Raw genomic sequence first — 20,572 nt, 5'->3', positions numbered from 1 at the left:
AACCTGATAACCATACTATTTTGAAAGCTACCGGCCAATTTTATTTATTAATATACATGCCAAAATGTTAAACAAAATGCAAGCAATTCAGATATTTACAAAAAAAACACACACCATGAACAAATGGAATTTGTCACAGGAATTTAAGGAATATTCAACATCAGAAAAATTATCAAAACAATTTATCACATTAATAGTACAAATAATAAAAACCACATTTCAATAGGCACCTAAAGGTTTTCCAAGAAAACACCAGAACTTATTTAAGAGTTTTCAGCAGAAAATATAAAAACAGAAAGATATTTCATTCAACTTCAAAAAAATGTTATTAAATCCTTACAATGTGGAAGAATACTCAACACAAATGAGTTATCTACTTAAAATCCTGAACTAACATTCTAAGTAATTGAGAAAATACTAGACGTGTCCCATTAAGAACAGAAACAAAATTTAAATGCCCGTTTTCACTGTTTACTAATTAATACTGCATTTCAGACTTACAAATGCAATGACACTTGAATAATTTTAGATATCAGGGAGGAAAAATAAAATGTCAATTTCAGGCAATATTATTGTATACCTAGAAAAAAATTTTAAATCACCTATAAAATTATCAAAGCTATTAAAAGAGTTCAACAAAGTAATCAGTGATAAGATACTTATATAAATCCATAGTATTTCTCTATTCCATTTCTATATCATTAAATGTACCAGAAATTAAAATAAAAACAATTTATACCAACAACAAAAATGTAAAATAGAGATGTTTTAAAAGAATGTAAAATTTATGTTAAACTGTGAATAAAAATTCTGGAAAGGAAAGAATAAATATTATAAAGATGAAAATCCTTCACAGGTTAATCTATAAATTAAAGCAATTCAAAAGTGAATCTTAACTATTCCTTATATAACTTGAAAAAATTATTTTTAAATTCATTTGCAGTGGAACTTCTTTTTTAAATTGAATCAAATTAGCAATCCCTGATGCAGTTACTTCCAAAAGCCCAATAAAATTACCAAGAAAGAGAAGCCCAGAATTAAAAACAACTCACAAGACAGACATGTAGACAAGCTGGTTGCCAGAATCCAAAAGGAATTTTCACTATCTACAAGTCCTCTGGAGCTGAATTGAGAGATACAACTGGTGGCTTCCTTCTGCTTAACAACAATAATAAAATTTTTTAGAAGTCCAAACAACAGTTAAAATAAAATATAAGGACACTAGTCTCTCATTCACAATATTATCCCTGGCTCAGAAAACTAAGGTCAGGACCAACCAGATTGTTGAGTAGCCATCATTTTGTTACTATGATATTCCTTTTTTATGACTTTTCTTTCAACCTTCTCTTCTATCTACAGTCATTCAGAGAAGGCACTTCTAGGAAAATATTGTTACAAAGGGGAAGGGTGTTTTACTATAATAAAAAAGCATAATTAGGCCGAGCGCGGTGGCTCACACCTGTAATCCCAGCACTTTGGGAAGCTGAGGCAGGCAGAACATTTGAGGTCAGGAGTTCAAGACCAACCTGGCCAACATGGTGAGGCCCCCGTCTCTACTAAAAATACAAACATTGGCTGGGCGCGGTGGCTCACGCCTGTAATCCCAGCACTTTGGGAGACCGAGGTGGATGGATCACGAGGTCAGGAGATTGAGACCATCCTGGCTAACACAGTGAAGTCCCATCTCTACTAAAAATACAAAAATTAGCTGGGCGTGGTGGCATGAGCCTGTTGTCCCAGCTACTAGGGAGGCTGAGGCAGGAGAATCGCTTGAACCCGGGAGGCAGAGGTTGCAGTGAGCCAAGATCGTGCCACTGCACTCCAGCTGGGCGACAGAGCAAGACTCTGTCTCAAATTAAAAAAAAAAAAAATTGCGTAAGTGGCTGGAATGGAAATTCTCCTTCAGAAAAGGATTATAGGCAGGTGGGAAAAAAAAAAAGAAAAAGCCTTGGTACAGCAAATTCATTTGGAGGAATACAGTCTGTCATTTACTCCATTGGTTCAGAGTACCAGAAAACCAGAAAGAGAAAACAGAAGATAGCACCTCTGGTGAGCAGAATCATAATATATGAATGCTGGAAAAACACTAGAATTGGGCTCAGAATTGAATGCTACTAATTGTAGATCTAAGAAGGGATTTGGTATAGAAGACAGAAGAGGGAGAAGCCATGCATTTCAATTTTGTAAGTTCTCTTATAGATAATTCTCTTATTTGAAAATGAGTAAATAAAACACACACACAAACATACACAACACAAGCCCTATAAAAAAGAATGCAGAAGAAGTGAGGAAGTTTATTATTCTAAAAATTAAAAGAAGAAGCAATTTTCTGTAGATAATCTTCGCAAGAGACAGAAGCCATTGTTAGAAAATTTTGTGTGATATTTTTGTTCAGGTGCAAAAATTAGATTTCCACACAAGATGATCAGAGAGCCATAAAAACAGGGAAAAAAGGAGACATGACAAAATAGTGGGGAATAAACTTAGATCTTATCAAAACAATTATGAAATTGACATATCCCCGTCCCTCAAATGTTGCCTGGCCCAGTTCGTTTTATGGGTGCATTTTGCCAAAATTTCAAGGAATAGATAATTTCTAACTTATACAGGTTGTTTCAAAAATACAGAAAATGAGATAAAGCTGTCTAAATCATTTTCTAAAACTAATATAATCTAATTTTCACGACTGGATAAGATCAGAACAAAAAATTAAACTGTTGGCCCCACTACCTCTGAAAATATAGATGCAAAATTCTAAATGGAATATTAACTGAATTCAAAATATACACTTAAAAATTACATCATGATCATATGGATTTTTCCACAGGAATTAAAATAAAATCTGTCATTGTAATTCACCATACCAAGTAATTAAATTAGAAAAATCATATGAATATATCAATGGATTTTTTTACAGCATTTGGAAGAGACTGATCTCAAGAATGACTGAGCAAAGATGTCTGAAAATTTGCTCCTTCGAAAAAGCAACAAGAACAACAACAACAAAACAAACAAACAAACAGAAAAAAATGTGAAAAATCAAACTTTTTAGAACTTCAGGGAGTAACCAAAGACTTACAACAATCCAAGGATCATTTATTCAAGAAAAATAGCTGGGCTGGGTGCAGTGGCTCACACCTCTAAACCCATCACTTTGAGAGGCTGAGGTAGGAGGACGACCTGAGGCGAGGAGTGAAAGACCAGCCTGGGCAACATAGGGAGGCCCCGTTTCTACATAAAATTAAAAAGTTCACCAGGCATGGTGATCCTCACCTGTGGTCCCAGCTACTCAAAAGGCTGAGTTGGGAAAACTGCTTGAGCCTGGGAGGTCAAGGCTGCAGTGAGCTATGATTGTGCCCCTGCACTCCAGCCTGCTAGACAGAGCAAGACCCTGTCTCAAAAAGAAGAAAGAAAAGAAAAGAAAATTGGCTGAACCTCAATATGAACAGTATGTTTTGTGGTGTTTCCCTTGTCCTGTTTACATCTCCCTCTCCCATGGTAGTCTTGAAAACCGATAGCCTGGCAAGCATGGTAACTGTGAAAATCAGTATCCTAACAGCACTGGAGGGTGCCAACAGGTTTGGAGCTGCCCAAAAGCCCAACTCCAGGGAATTGTTATTTGATGTGTCTAGCACTTTCCTTGGTAAACTTCATTTGCTGAACTCATCTTTATCTGACATGATTCAGAATTTGGTAAGTGAGAAGAATCTTTTCCTGAAGCATTTAGTATTCATCATTTAACATTGCAGCTGACTGTAGTATTGAGAAGAGTTGGGGCAAACAAAAAGCTGACCAAACAACATAAAAGTAAAATCTGAGGAATGAAATGTCCATAAGGGCTTTGAAAAGCTCCAACTGAATGCTAGAAAATCCAGAAAGCTACAGGCATGTACAGAGCAATGCCCAGGAAAGACCTAAAAACGACCTGACCTTTCACCTCCAAACCTGAACGTGAGGTTCTGTATAAGCAGGAAGTAAAGGCCAAGGTAGAGTTGTAAATTGCCTGGCTGAATGTTAAAGGGATGCGCAGCACACAGAGTCCCTCAGCAAAGGCTGGAAAAATTACTGACAAGCTATTTAAGTACTGTCCAAATAATAGCTACTTATTAAGCTATCTAAGCAGAGACTTCAGTAGTCACACACAAGACAGAATATAGGCTTTACAGAATTAGTTTAGGAAAGCCAATAAACAACCAAACAGCAACAATGACAACAAAGAGCAACAACAAACTTGGGAGTGGGATTTGATTCCCAGAGTTAAATTATTTTAAATCCATGTACAGTTCTCAACAAAAAATTATGAAACATTCAAAGAAAGTATGGCCTATACACAGAGAGAATAAAAGAGCAGTCAATAGAAACTATCCTGAGGAAGTTCAGGGATTGAACTTTCTAGATAAAGACTTTACATTGGTTATTGTAAATCTGTTTAAAGAATTTTTTAAAGCCATGTCTAAAGAACTAAGGGAAAGTATGAGAAAATGCCTCCCCAAAGAGAGAATATCAATAAAGAAATATGATGAATTATTTTTTAAAACAAATAGATGTGGCATATGGGGTATATGAGTAATCTCTAGGTCTTCAACTCAATTTTTCTGTGAACCTAAAACCACTCTAAAAAGTTAATTTCATAAAAAAATAGAAATTCTGGCATTGGAAAATAAAATAACTTCAAAGAAAATTTCATTAAAGGGTCTTAACAATACATTTGAGTTAGCAGAACAAATAATCAGTGAATTTGAAGTTTCATCAATTGAGATGATCTAATCTAAGGAAATGAAAGAAAAAAGAGTGAAGAAAAATAAGTAAATCTTCAGAGACATGTGGAACACCATCAAGCACAGCAACACACACAAAATTAGTCTTAGAAAAAGAAAGAGAAAAAGAAGCAGAAAGAATATTTGGAGAAATAAAGGTCAAAAACAACAATCTAAACATCCAAGAAACTCAGCAAACTCCAAATATGATCCACTCAAAGATATCCACACCAAGACATAGCATAATCAAACTGTCAAACGTCAAAGACAAAGAGAGCATCTTTAAAACAGCAAGAGGGAAGATATCACATTCAAGATATCCTCAATAAGATTAACAATTGATTTACCTTCAAAAATTAAGGAGAAGAGAAGGCAATGAAATGACATATTTGAAGTACTCAAAGAAAGACTGTAAACTGATTGCTGGTCCAAGATGGCTAACTAGATGCAGCCAGAAGGAACATTTTCCACTGCAGGACTGTGACATCAGGAAGATTGAGGTACTCCTAACAGATCTTCAGACAGAAGGCATTGAGAGAGAATGGAGAAAGGACACAGATGACAGGCTAAAGCCAGAGGAAGCTGGGAACCCTACATAAGGTTAACATGCCCTGGAACTTGTTCCTGTCCCTCCACAACTGCAGAAAGGGTGAGTTGAACAGGCAAGGAGCAACCCACTCTCACCATGGGCCTCTGGAATCCTGGCAGGAGGGGACCTCTTGTCCATTGCAGACACTTGAGTTGGCAAGAAGAGCTGCTTAGAGGAGTGGTAAAGGCAGAACTCCAGCCTGTACAGAGCTCAGAGGGTTTGGTGCAGGACTGTCTGTAGTGGAACACAGCCAGGGACACCCATCCCCCTAGGCTTGACTTGCTCCCATAGGAGACTTTAGCCCTAGGCGAGCTGTTGGACCTAAACTCTGCAGGGCAGTCTTGCCAATGAGATGGGCCAATCCAACTGGTGAATCCCCCAGTCTACTGGCCTCTCCTGGGGCCCCAGCCCCGCCATGTCTCTTGCAGTACAGCCTCCAGGTACCTTCTGGGGGCCCACATCATATTTCCTGCCCTGGAAGACTGGGTCTGACCAGCAGAGACCTCCAGCAGAGCGGCCCTGCACATACACATTGCCAGCTCACCCATGCCCTCCTCCCACTGTAGCCTCCTTCCTGCCTCTTGACCTGCATGCACTCACCCACAGCTACTCCCCACATCGCTTTGCTGGCACCTATGTACACAGGCAGACCTTGCCTTACCTTCCCCACCAGCCCCACCAGAAAGCATGTACACATGCACCCTGCCCCATGCCACTGCTGCCAGCATGAGTGCACCTCACCTTCTGCCCCACCCCCATACCACCATTGTTGTCTGGGTGTTGGCAGGCATGGAGCCCACCAGCCCCGCCTCCACCAGCACCCCTGGCATTGGCACTCCTGCCAGCATGAAACAAGGCAAAGAAAACAATGGACCAGCCCCCACCTTGAGCAGCCACCAGCACCCATGAGAATGTGCACAGAAGGCATATACAGTCCCGAGCCCCCCAGCACCCTGCCCCGGAGCTATCACCACCACCAGTGCAAACATACACACAGTCGTTGGTGGGGTCCCTCTCCCGCTCAAGCCAGACTGCCACTGCCACTGTTACAAATGCCTATGTAGAGGCTGGCACCCTGGCACCCACTAGCACCCTGCCACAGCTGACAAGCATGTGCCTGGCTGCACTGCTGCTAGCACATGTGAAGGAGGATGAATCCTGCTTCTGATGCCCTACAAAGCTCTTGGCTGGCACCACCTATGGGAGCGTTGTGAGCAGCAGGCTAGGAGTACCTCCGCTTCCCCAGTGCAGCGGTTCCTAACCTCAAGGAGCTACAGAATAAAGCCAGTGCCTGACACAAGTCCCCCAGAGTTAGAGCATGCAGTCTAGAAGTCTTGAGCTCAAACTTGGCCCCCTAAAATCTTTCAGAAACAAAGCCAGTCAATTGAACTCACCTTATACCACAATCAAACCCCAAGGTTATCAAATAGGATACAAGAAAAAAAAAAAAAAACTCCATCTAAAGGACAGCAACTTCAAAGATTGAAGGAATATCAACCCATAAAGGTGAGAAAGAACCAGGCAAGAACTCTGACAACTCAAAAAGCCAGAGTGTCTTCTTTCCTCAAAATGACTGCACTACATCTCCAGCAAGGACTCTGAACTGGGCTGAGATGACTGAAATGACAAAAATATAATTCAAAATATGGATAGGGATGAAAATCATTGAGATGCAGGAGTATGCTGAAACCTAATCCAAGGAAGCTAAGAATCACAATAAAACAACACAGGAGCTGACACAAAATAGCCAGTATAGAAAAGAAGATAACTGACTTGATATAGCTGAAAAACACACTACAAGAATTTCATAATGCAACTGCAAGTATTAACAGCAGACTAGACCAAGTTGAAGAAAGAATCTCAGAGCTTTAAGGCAGGCTTTCTGAAATAAGACAGTCAGGCAAGAATAAAAAAAAAAGGAATGAAAAGGAATAAACAAAACCTCTGAGAAATATGGGGTTATATTGGTGTCCTGAAAGAGTTGGAGAGAGTATAAGCAACCTGGAAAACATACTCCAGGATATCACCCATGAGAACTTCCCCAACTTAGCTAGAGAGGCCAATATTCAAATTCAAGAAATCCAGAGAACCCCAGTAAGATACTCCACAAAAGTATCATTCCCAAGACACATCAGATTCTCCAAGGTTAAAATGAAGAAAAAATGTTAAAGGCAGCTAGAGATAAAGGTCAGGTCATCTACAAAGGAAAGCCCATCAGATTAACAGCAGACTTCTCAGTAGAAACCCTACAAGCCAGAAGAGATTGAGAGCCAATATTCAACATTCTTAAAGAAAAGAAATTCCAACCCAGAATTTCATATCTGGCCAAACTAAGCTTCAGAAATGAAGGAGAAATAAGACCCTTTTCAGACAAGCAAATGCTGAGGAATTTCATTACCATGAGATCTGCCTTACAAGAGCTTTGGAAGGAAGTGCTAAACATGGAAAGCAAAGATTGTTACCAGCCACTACAAAAACACACTTAAGTACATAGACTAGTGACACTATAAAGCAACCACACAAACAAGTCTGCATAATAACTAGCTAACATCATGATGACAGGATCAAATCCACACGTCAGTACTAACCTTGAGTGTAAAGGGGCTAAATGCCCCAGTTAAAAGGCACATAGTAACAAGCTGGATAAGGAACCAAGGCCCATTGGTATGCTGTCTTTGAGAAAACCATCTCACATGCAATGACACCCATAGGCTCAAAACAAATAGAGAAAAATCTACCAAGCAAATGGAAAACAGAAAAAGGAGGGTTTTCAATCCTTCTTTTTCACACAAAACAGAATTTAAACCAACAAAGATCAAAAAAGACAAAGAAGGATATTACATAATGGTAAAGGGTTCAATTCAATGAGAAGACTTAACTGTCTTAATATACATGCACCCAACCCAGGAGTATTCAGATTCATAAGGCAAGTCCTTAGAGACCTTCAAAGAGACCTAGACTCCCACACAATAATAATGGGAGACCATCACTCCACTGACAGTATTAGACAGATCATTGAGGCAGAAAATTAACAAAGACATTCAAGACCTGAATTCAACATTGGACCAAATGGATCTGATAGACCTTTACAGAACTCTCCACCCCAAAACAGCAGAATATACATTTTTCTCATCTGCATATGGCACATACTCTAAAATTGACCACACGCTGGGACATAAAACACTCCTCAGCAAATGCAAAAGAACTAAAATTATACCACTCTCTCAGACCAGAGTGCAATAAAAATAGAAATCAAGACTAAAAAAATCACTCAAAACCATACAACTACATAGAAATTAAACAACGGGCTCCGGAATGACTTTGGGGTAAATAAATGAAATTAAGACAGAAATCAAGAAGTTCTTTGAAACAAATGAAAACAAAGATACAATATACCAGACTCTCTGGGACACAGCCAAGGTAGTGGTAAGAGGGAAATTTATAGCACTAAATGCTCACACCGAAAAGTTAGAAAGATGTCAAATCAACAACCTAACATCACAACTAAAAGAACTAGAGAAGCAAGAGCAAACCAACCCCAAAGCTAATAGAAGACAAGAAATAACCAAAATCAGAGCTGAAGTGAAAGAGATTGAGACACAAAAAATCATTCAGAAGGTCAATGAATCCAGGAGCTGGTTTTTTGAAAAAATAATAAGATAGGTAGACCACTCCCTAGAATATATTAGAGAAGAGAGAAGATACAAATAATAAACACAATTAGAAATGACAAAGGGAATATTACCAGTGACCCCACAGAAATACAAATAACCATCAGAGACGCCTATGAACACCTCTATGCACACAAACTACAAAACATAGAAGAGATGGATAAATTCCTAGACACATACACCCTCCCAAGATTGAACCAGAAATAAATTGAATCCCTGAACAGACCAATAATGAGCTCCAAAATTGAACTGCCAAGGCAATCTTAAGCAAAAAGAACAAAGCGGAAGGCATCATGTTATCTGACTTCAAACTATACTCCAGGGCTATAGTAACCAACGCAGTGTGGTACTGGTACAAAAACAGACACATAGACCAATGGAACAGAATAGAGAGCCCAGAAATAAGGTCATACACCTACAGTCTCTGATCCTCAACAAAGCTGACAAAAACAAGCAATAAGGAAAGAACTACCCATTCAATATATGGTGCTGGGATAACTGGCTAGACATATGCAGAAGACTAAAATCGGATCCCTTCCATAAACCATGTACAAAAATCAACTCAAAATAGATTAAAGACTTAAATGTAAAACTGAAAACTATAAAAACCCTGGAAGACAACCTAGGCAGTACCATTCTGGACACAGGAATGGGCAAAGATTTAATGACAAAAATGCTAAAAGCAATCATAAGAAAAGCAAAAATTGACAAACGGGATATAATTAAACTTAAGAGCTTCTGCACCGCAAAAGAAACTATCAACTGAGTAAACAGACAACCTACTGAATGGGAGAAAATATTTGCAAACTATGCACCTGACAGAGATCTAATATCCAGCGTCTATAAGGATCTTAAGCAAATTTGCAAGAAAAAAACAACCCCATTAAAAAGTGGGCAAAGTACATGAACAGACACTTTTCAAAAGGAGACACAAATGTGGCCAACAAGCATGTGAAAAAATGCTAAAAATCAAAACCACAATGAGATATCATCTCACACCAGTCAGAATGACTATTACTAAAAAGTCAAAGAATAACAGATGCTGTTGAGATTGTGGAGAAAAGGGCACTCTTATACATTGTTGGTAGAAGTGAAAATTAGTTCAACCATTGTTGAAAGCACTATGGTGATTTCTCAAACAGCTAAAAACAGAACTACCATTCAACCCAGCAACCCCATTACTGAGTATACACCCAAAAAAATTATAAATCATCCTACCACAAATACATATGCACATGTATGTTCATGACAGCACTATTCACAATAGCCGAGACATAGAATCCACCTAAATGCCCATCGATTGTAGACTGGATAAAGAAAATGTGGTATATATACACCATGGAATACTACAGCTGTAAAAAAGAACAAAAACATGTCCCTTGCAGGAACATGGATAGAGCCGGAGGCCATTATTCTTAGCAAACTACTGCAGGAACAGAAAACCAAATACCACATATTCTCATTTATAAGTGGGAGCTAAATTATGAGAACACATGAATACAAAGATGGGAACAACAGACTCTGGGGCCTACTAGAGGGTGCAGGGCAGAAGGGAAAATAGCAGAAAAAATATCTATTGGGTACTAGGCATTGTACCTGGGTGATTAAATAATCTGTACATCAAACCCCTGTGAAATGAGTGTACCTATGTTACAAACTTGTACATGTAACTCTGCACACAGGTTCAAACCTGCACATAGTTCACTAAAATAAATTTTAATAAATAAATAAATAAAATGAATTATCCTTTTACCCCATTAATTATAATTATTATCTAGACTCTAATTGATTTTGACTTTGTTTCTGTTAACTATTCACATTTGAACTAACATTCTTATCCTAAATGACTCATAGGTTTAATTTTATACTTATGAAGGTCCTCCTAATTATTTACAAGAAAAAATACTGTAACTCAATAATTCTATATGCAGCAAAACTATCTTTCAAAAATGAAGGAGACATTAAGACATTCCCAGATAAACAAAAACAAAGAACTTGTCACTAGCAGAATTACCCTACAAGAAATACTAAAGGGATTCAGTCCTTCAGACTAAAATAATAGGACACTAGACTCTACCCACAAGAAGAAATAAGAGCACAGGTAAATATAAAAGATAGTATAAATGCATTTCATTTGTAACTCTTTTCTTCTAATTTAAAAGAAACTCACATAAAGTAGTAATTTTAAAACTGTTCATTGGCTTATAGGGTATAAAGATGTAATTTGTATGATAATAATAGGGCAAAGGAGGGAGGAGAGAAAAAAGCTATATAACAGAAAATTATTGTATGCAATTGAAATTAAATTGATATTAATCTAAAGTAGATTGTTATAAATTAAAATGTCCTTCTCCATGTTTATTGCAGTGCTATCACAATAACCAAGATATAGAACAAAATTAAATGTCCATCAATGAATAAACAGATAAGGAAAATGTGGTATATATACACAATGGAACATTATTCAGTCATAAAAATAATAAAATCATGTCATTTGTGCAACATGGATGGAATTGGAGGCCATTATGTTAGTGAAATAAGCCAGGCACAGAAAGACAAATATTGCATGTTCACACTAATATGTGGAAGCTAAAAAAGTTGATCTCATAGAGATAGAGAGTAGAATTATAGTTACCAGAGGCTGAGAAGGGTAGAGGTGGGGGATGAAGAGAGGTTGGTTAATGGGTGCAAACATATACTTAGATAGACAAAATAAGTTATATCTGTATAGTAGAGTGACTACAGTTAACAACAATTTATTACATATTTCAAAATAGCTAGAAGGGGAAATTTTAAATGCTCTTAACAAAAAGAAATGATAAATGTTGAGGCGATGGATATCCTAAATACCTTGATTTGATCATTATATATTGTATGCATGTATCAAAATACCACTGTGCCCCATAAATATATATGATTATCATGCATTAATCAAAATTTTTTAAATAAAAAAAGTTAATTATAATCCTCAGACAACAACTAAGAAAATAACTCAAAAAGTATGTAGCAAAAGAAATGACAAGTGAATTAAAATAGTACACTAGAAAATATCTACTTAACACAAAAGAAGGAAGTAATAGAATAACGGAGAAACAAAAAAGACAAGTTATATGGAAAACAAATAACAAAATACCAGATGTAACTCCTACCTTATGAGCAATTACATTTATAGTAAATGGATTAAATAGTCCAATCAAAAGGCAGAGATTGATAAAATGGTTTAACAAAATAAGCCAACTACATGCTTTCCATCAGAAATACAGAATAGATTCAAAGACACAGATAGATTAAAAGGAAAAGGATATAAAATGATATGCCATACAAACAGTAACCAAAATGGAGCTGAAGTGACTATTCTAATCCCAGAAAAAAAAGGCTTTAAGTACAAAATAATTAATAGAGACATGGTAAAACGTTTTTAAATGAGAAAAGGGTCAATTCATCAGGTAGATATAGTAACTATAAACAGAGATGTACCTAACAACAAAATACATGAAGCAATAACTGACAAAATTGAAGGAAGAAATAGATGATTCAACATTATTAGTTAGAGAATTAAGTATTTCACTTTCAATAATGGATACAACACCTAGACATAAGAACAAAAAGGAAAGAGAGTATGATGGTAAATTTTATGTTATGTGTATTTTGCCAAAATTTTTTAAATTGGAGAAAAAAGCCTTGAACAATACTATTAAACAACTAGACCTAACAGATATCAACAGACTACTCCACCCAACAATAGCAGAATACACATTCTTCTCAAGTCCATATGGAATATTCTCCAGGACAGGCCATATTTAAGGCCACAAAAAAAGTCTCAATAAACTTAAAATTATTGAAATAATATGAAGTATGTTCTCTTTCCACAACAGAATGAAATAGATAAACTATTAGAATTAAAAATAGTACTCAGCAAGGCTGTCAGAAACAAGACCATCCTATGAAAATCAATAGCATTCCAGCACCACATAGAAACTGTATTTTAAAATAATACATAGTTAGCAACAAACAAAAATCTAAAAGGCCTTCTTACACCCAATTACCTCTGATCGGTGCCCCGCAGGCCCCATGGACTACAAGGGCCTCATGGGTCTTGACCATCTCCTCAATGCTGACCTCCTTCTTCATCCCAACCCCAAAGGTTCTACCAACTGTAGCTGCCTTCTCAGTCACAACTACTTTCTTGACCCAAACTTGAAACCCCCAAATTTCTGTTTATCTGACAGGAAAGGAAGAGAAGGGAAAGGAAAGGAAGGGAAGATGGAAATTTCTTTGTTGATGTAGTATGGAGATAAGAGCTCTTAAAAAAAGAGAGAGAGAGAAACTGATTAATGCATTGCTGAATTAAGATTTCTGCTGAATTTATACCTTTATTATGTTTTCTTACAAAAGTTATTTTAAAAAGAGTAGGAGAAATTATAAGGAAAATGTATAAGACTTGAAGGACTCCTGGTACCAACTTCTGCAATAGTTGAGACTCTTTTGTCAGAAGCTCAGAAAGCGACTTCTAGCACTTAGGCATGCAAGAAAAAGTAATTAATTGGTTAAGCATCATAGATTCAATGAACCAAGTAACACACAGGCCACCAGGGAGAATTAGAACCAAACAGTTCCAAACATCACATTGGCAGGGCATTGCAAATGGGCTGACTGAGCTCCAACGGCATTCCATACTTGGAAGACTTCTCTCAAGATTCAGAATTCCAAAGAGAGTCTGATTGGCCTATGTTGATTTCTGTGCTCATCCCTTGACCAGAAAAGCAGAGAAACAATGTTTTTGAGCTTCACTATTTAATAGATATGGGGCAACTTCTCAAAGGAAAAGGGATAACTTTACTAGAAGGGGAAAGATGTACTGGGTAGACAGAAGCAACAAATATACCTGTCACATTTTCTATAACAGTAATTATGCTCACTCAAGGCAGAAGCCAATCCTCCTAGTGGTGAATTGCACATACCATCTATGAAAAGATCACAACCCAGAAGGCATAGGCAACTGCCACGGATCTAATGAATAGGTGATCAGAAGACCTCCCAATACCCTTGAAAGTACTGAGAATTGATTCCCTATTCTCTCACCTATGACCAGCCGGAGAGAACCATATTTTCTGGTCTTCCAGATGAATCCTATTCAAAATATTATTCACTGTGAGGCTATAATTATTAGTCCTTAACTTACTACTTACAGTAGCCCTCTTCTAAGCTGTTATCTCTCTGCCTGTTGTTTGGCTTAGGAAATTCCTGCAGGATCTGCCTTGACTTTGAACCTTTTTTATCTCACCTTATTTGTCTTATTCCCACTACATTAGTTAAAACAAAATTCCCCTTTCCTGTCCAGACACATCAGACAGATACCACCAATAAGACCCTCCCTGCTTACTGGCAAGAGCATATCAAAAACACCTAGACAGTTTTCCTAAAAGGAGACCATTAAAAAATAAATTCAGAACCTAAACCAAACTTCTAGGTGTAATTCATTTGACCTAGACTTCTTCAGTGAACATGCCAAGATCTTGTATGTAATGAAGCAGTACTGGTACATTAAAAGCCACTCATGCCACTCTACTGTTTAAAGTCCTTTTCCAGAAATAGAGCAAAACTCAGACTCTTTAGACTGGCATCAAGGTTCTTCACACTTGGGCTCTAAACTCTCTCTCCAGCCTAGTCAACCTACATCTCATGCATACTCCAGCCACACTACACTATTTGTTACTGCCCAATATTGCACATGCATTTCACACCTCTGTATCTTCCTATCTCTTGTTCCTTTGGCTTAGCCCGTCCTTCGTATACTACTTCCACCTGGAAATAATCTTCCCATCATTTAAGATCTACTTTGTGTTATCTTTTCTTCATCAGTCTTTCCCAGCAGGTTGCTTCCTCCTTCTTCCTTGCCAACCATGATAATTTGTACATTCTTCTTGTTATTGCACTTGTACTGTTTACAGACCTGCCTTTGTCATCAGATTAGGAATCCCTTGAGGTCAAATAATGAATTAAATTCACCCTTGAACCTCCAGCATCAAGTACAGTGGTTGGTGCATAGTAAGCACTCACTATATATTTGAACAGCGAAGAACTTAATAAATCCAACTTGAGATAAGTTACCACCCATCAAGTTTTGTGGGATTCTAAATACCCTAATAAACCATGAAGGCACTCAACATTCTCAGAAATGAAAATGAATGAAAAAAAAAGAATTTTTCAGTTTTTTGTTTGACAAAATGTTGCTTATATAGACATTATATCTAAACAATAAGCTCCATACCCTAGCCACGCTCAGAGATATCTGCACAACCTGACACCTCTCCTATAATTCTTCTTTCTACTCACAAAGAAAAAAACAGAATGTTTGAAGCCATTTCTCTATTCTCAGAAAATATACCCCATGCATGTCTTCTCTAATTCCTATATATTACAAGGTCAATTAATTATAGATCCACAGAGCTGGAATTATCAGAGACCTTTTGTACTCATCATTTTATAGACAGAATAACTGGGCCTAAAGAGGTGAAATCACTTCCCCAAGGCCATAAAGCAAATCAGCAGCAGCACTAACCTAAGTCTGTTGCTTCCTAATCATCTTACCAAATATTCCCACAGAGATAAAAATTAATTCTCCCACCCACACATAAGCCTTGCAACCACTGGTTCACTTAAAAATTATTCCAGGATAATTGTTAATAATTATTACTAAACATGAACAGATTTGGATACTAAATTGTAACAGATAAACCTGCACACACAAGTACTGCTACTAGTACAAAACTCCATGACACAGTTGACCAGTGTCCAACTTAATCAATAGGATCCTTTGGTTTGTTTGTGTCGTATGTGTGTGCACATGTGTGTATGTAATTTTCTCCCCAATTTCTATTAGCACTGTACAAAAAAGGGAAGTTGAAAGTGAGAAGTCTTCTATTGTTGCACAGACATGTGACTCTTGTCTAAATGGCATTAAAATTGTTCAGACATTGAAATGAAAGCAAATGTGCCTGTACCCATCACATTACGTAGGAAAACCAATGTAGGCTGAGTTGCATGTCACCAAATGCCCCACATGTGACAAACAGAGAAAGTGACATAATCCAAGTATTCAGCAAAAGCAGCCCACAGTAACAAATGCATCATTTCTGAAGAGGAAGAGAGAGCAGATGGCTCAGCAAGCAATTGTGGAACAGCCAGCTTCCCCCTCCGCACCTCCAAAACCAAATTGCCTCCCAGTATCTCATCCTAGGCACTGCAGAAACTCAGAGGCAAAACGCTTAAGCACCACAGTAGCAGCGGCCAGGGCAGGAGTCTCAGGTCATGGTGCCCTGAGCTTGGACCCAGATGACCTGAGTTCACAGCAAGATTCTGCTTCTCGCTTTCTATGTTACCTTAAACAAGTTACTTAATTTCTTTAAATTTTATTTCCTCATCTATGTTATATAGGATCAGTAAGACTCCATAATGTTCTAGGACATATTGACATGAAAGTGCTTCATGAACTACAAAGTACTCAACAAATGTTAAACTTCATTAATTAAAATGTACCGATTGGTTAGAACTAATACAAGCCAATCTGAAACCTAATAGCATATATCATACACAGTGTATGGAGAGCCCTAGCCCTAGTTGATCACGGCTTCACAGATGCTTTTTAAGAGTGGTCAGCGAATTGTGGTTCTCTCTGCTAAAAAGTCATCATGACTATCCTTCTATCTTAAGGGTGGGATAAATCTATTCCATTCATTCCTCATTCAACAGTGGATGCTCAACATGTATTGAACATCCACTGTAAGCCATGCACTAGCTAAGTGACAAAAGATATAGTAGCTGAGGCGTTTTGGATGCTAATTTTTCTTAAAGATAATTATCTCTTTTTCTTTTATTGTTATTGCTTAAAGGGCAAACACCATGGAAAACAAAATAAATATTTAACTACATCAAGAAAGACTAGAGTCAGATATTTCTGGATTATTTGTTGCATTAGCCTAAGAAATAATAATGGCTTATATTGCTAGTACTTAAAAAAAAAAGCTACCATAGGTGTTAACTGACTTAATTATCATACTAGCTGTATGAAAAAGGAATGATTTCCCACTCTTATGAAGCCTAAATGCAAATCTGAGTCTAAAACACTCTCCACTATACCATATTGTCTCTCACTTTAACACCAAGGGTTATCAAGGTGGGAAAAGAAAAGTATCTTCTGGCAAGATAAATCATAATTGTTTTCAATACTCTAGTGTACATTGTTGAGGCAGAGAGATTCCAGGACTTCACTGCCCTCAAACAGCTAAAACAGCTGTTTAGATAAAAACAGCTAAAACAAGCATTAGAAAAACCATAAAAGTGGGACTGAGTAATTTCAATAATCTCTTTTGCTACTGTTTTAATCCCACACAATACATGTATTTTATTTGTTTATTCACTGACATTCTGCTAACTGCAGGAGAAACTCCCAAAAGCTAAGACTAGACTAAAATAGTAGAACACTACTAATTGGCGGATCAATAAAGTACTCCATTCTGTTTGCATAAATAGACATTTTGATGGCAATCCTTTGCTTTGATGGCAACCAAAATAGATTAACTGGATCTTTAATAGATGTATATAATAAAAGCCACAGACAATATGCCCTGAAGATCGTCAATCTTATATCCTGGCAGATGGTAGAAATGGAGGAAGGGGAAAAGGAAGGGAAAGAACATTCCTGGAGCAGCTGTTGCATGTGGGTACCACACTGGGCACTTTAAATATTTTAACTCTTTGCAGTTTCATCCTAACCCTACATACAATTTTACAGATGAGGAAACAGAGGCTCAGAGAAGTTAAGACCAGTCCCATCTCTTCACTTGGCCCTACATTATCTTTCAAAATACTCTGATGTGGAAAGGCCAGAGCACACGTGTGTTACAGAGGACCACCTTGGCTCCTGATGCTCCTTAAAGAGGCCACGACTTGTGTGTCATGATTCAGGGATTGGACTTGCTGCTAAGGTCACAGATGGTACACTTGAGATCCCCTAGCCTATGTACAGAGTAGTCCCCAAGAGAGGGAAGGGTAAAGATGAAGCCTTACAAACACAAAATTAGGACATATACAGGGAGAAAGAGAAATACGAGATGTGAAAGAACAACAAAAGTGCAAATCCATGGCAGTCAAGGATGTGTTAAGAAATAGTAGGTGGTTAAAAGCTATGACGGTCAGTAGAATAACAGCTAAGAATTGACCTCAAGCTTTAGGATAAAGTCTCTATTATCCTGAAAGACCAGAATATCGGTAAAATTGGTGGAATTAACTATTTTTTTAATGATTATAAAACAGGACAATGCATTTTATGATGGAAAATGGGTAAGCACATAAAAATACCCTTGAACAATGTGGGAGTTAGGGGTGCTGACATCCCCATACAGTCAAAAAGCCACATATAACTTTGGCCTCCCCCAAAATTTAGCTAGGTTAACTATGTTGACCAGAGCCTTACTGATAACATAAACAGTTAATTAACATATATTTTTCATTTTGTGTGTATTATATACTGAATTCTTATAATTAAGTTAGAGAGAACACATTATGAAGAAAATCATAAGGAAAAGAATATACGTACTATTCATTAAGTGGAAGTGGATCTTCATAAAGGTCTTCATCCTCATCATCTTCTTGTTAAGCAGGTTGAAAAGGAGGAGGAAGAAGAGGGGTCAGTTTTGCTGTTTCATGGGTGGCAGAAGTGGAAAAAAAATCCACATGTAAGTGGACCCATGCAGTTCAGACCTGTGTTGTTCAAGAGTTAACTGTTTAAAGGTGGGGGGAGGTAAAATCACCATAATTCCACCCTGACATGATTGACTTTTTTAAAAATTGTTAACATTTCAGCATATTTTCTCCTAATGTTCTTCTGGGTACTTTTTACACAGTTAAAATCATACTGACTGTGTAATTTTGTATGCTATTTTTTAGTTTAACACTGTGTAGAACATTTGCCCAAGTCTTTAAAAACTCCTATCACTAATCTTGAATGCCACTGAACCACAGACATTGAGGGTAAGCTCAATGCTTTATTCTTTTTGTATATTTCCACAGAAATCAGCACAGTCATTTTCAGAACAGAGATATTCAAAAAAAATTATTGAATGGAATTGCAGCACCAGTGCACTCTCATCTTCCCTTAATTTACCAGTCATCTGGTGCCCCTTGTCTATGGTTCATTTTATGGTACATTGTGTCGGCTCTCAGGATGTTTTATATAATCTGTTTCAGGCTCTCCCTAACTGGACAGTGTGTGTCATGAGAGAAAGAAATTCATACCTTGAATTCCTCTTCTATCTTTTGCTTTCTATCTTCACCAACAGTGCCTACCATAATGTTCCTTCCACAGAAGATAATTTAATCTCATTACATTAAAGTTACATCTATAAAAATTCAAAGAAGCAGAATATGTTTTATTTATACTGGTGATGCTTCTAGCACCAATAAAGCCTTTATATGTTTTCCTTAAGCATAGTCCCTAGATTCATATCCTCTGTTTTCTTTCTTTCTCTTCCCTTTACAGTAGACTGAAACTGTATATACATACATATAAATCAGAAACTACAACCTTCATGATCTTTTTTTGGAAGACAACTTTGGTGAAGAGAGATTACAGAGGGGCAAGAATGGAAACAGGAAGACCAATTAGGAGGCTATTGCAAAAATCCAGAATCTATTACTTCCAAGAGCAGAACTTCATGTGTAGAAGTCATAGGCAGACGTATGGAGTGGGCTGCCTCAGGAGCCAGTGAGCTTTCTGCCACTAGAGGTGCACAAATAGAGAACCACTTGGCAAGGACATGGACAAGGTTGGCCTTATAACCTAAAAGTCACTTCCAACACTGAGACTCCATGATCGTTGCCTAGAGTATCTCATGCCCTCAACAGCCTAATAACCCCACAAACATATTCACTCTTTATTTTGATTATACAAGCACAGTATAATCACCATAGAAAATCAGAAGGTAGAGATATTAGATAAGCAAAAAGAAAAGAAATAAAAATACAGTCCCAACAGCCAGATATAGTCATGATTAGGACCTAAGCGTGTGTGTACGTGTGTGTGTGTGTGTATGTATGTGTGTCCCCTTCTATTACATTAACTTGTCAGATGTATCATTAGACACATGATAGAAAGCATGGGTCTTTTCCTAACTAAACAAAATCTCCATCTTTATGGTATTTTATAATCTTCTTTTAAAATTCAATATATAATGAATATATTCCCCTGTCAATTTATATTTCTTGCTAGAGTCAGAAACTTCCTATAACAGCCTGAAGTATTGAGTTATGTAAATAAAATGGAAACTGGCAGGATACTTACAGTCTTAGGAGATTTAGATAATGAGATAATATCATTACTCCATGAATGCCTCCCACTAATTCTAGTGGGATATTTGAACTATCTCCCATTATAATATTTCACAGTCCTCTCCCAGTTTCAGCACTCTTCCCTCCATCATCATAACAAGCTATATCCCATGTCAAGTGACAGGAACATAATCAAAAGAGAGTGAAGAAACATCTGTTATCCTAAC

Source organism: Pan troglodytes, chromosome 11, assembly GCF_028858775.2.
Source record: "Pan troglodytes isolate AG18354 chromosome 11, NHGRI_mPanTro3-v2.0_pri, whole genome shotgun sequence".
Classification (NCBI taxonomy): Eukaryota; Metazoa; Chordata; class Mammalia; order Primates; family Hominidae; genus Pan; species Pan troglodytes.
The sequence above is the reverse complement of the archived record's forward strand: the minus strand, read 5'-3'. Positions refer to the sequence as shown.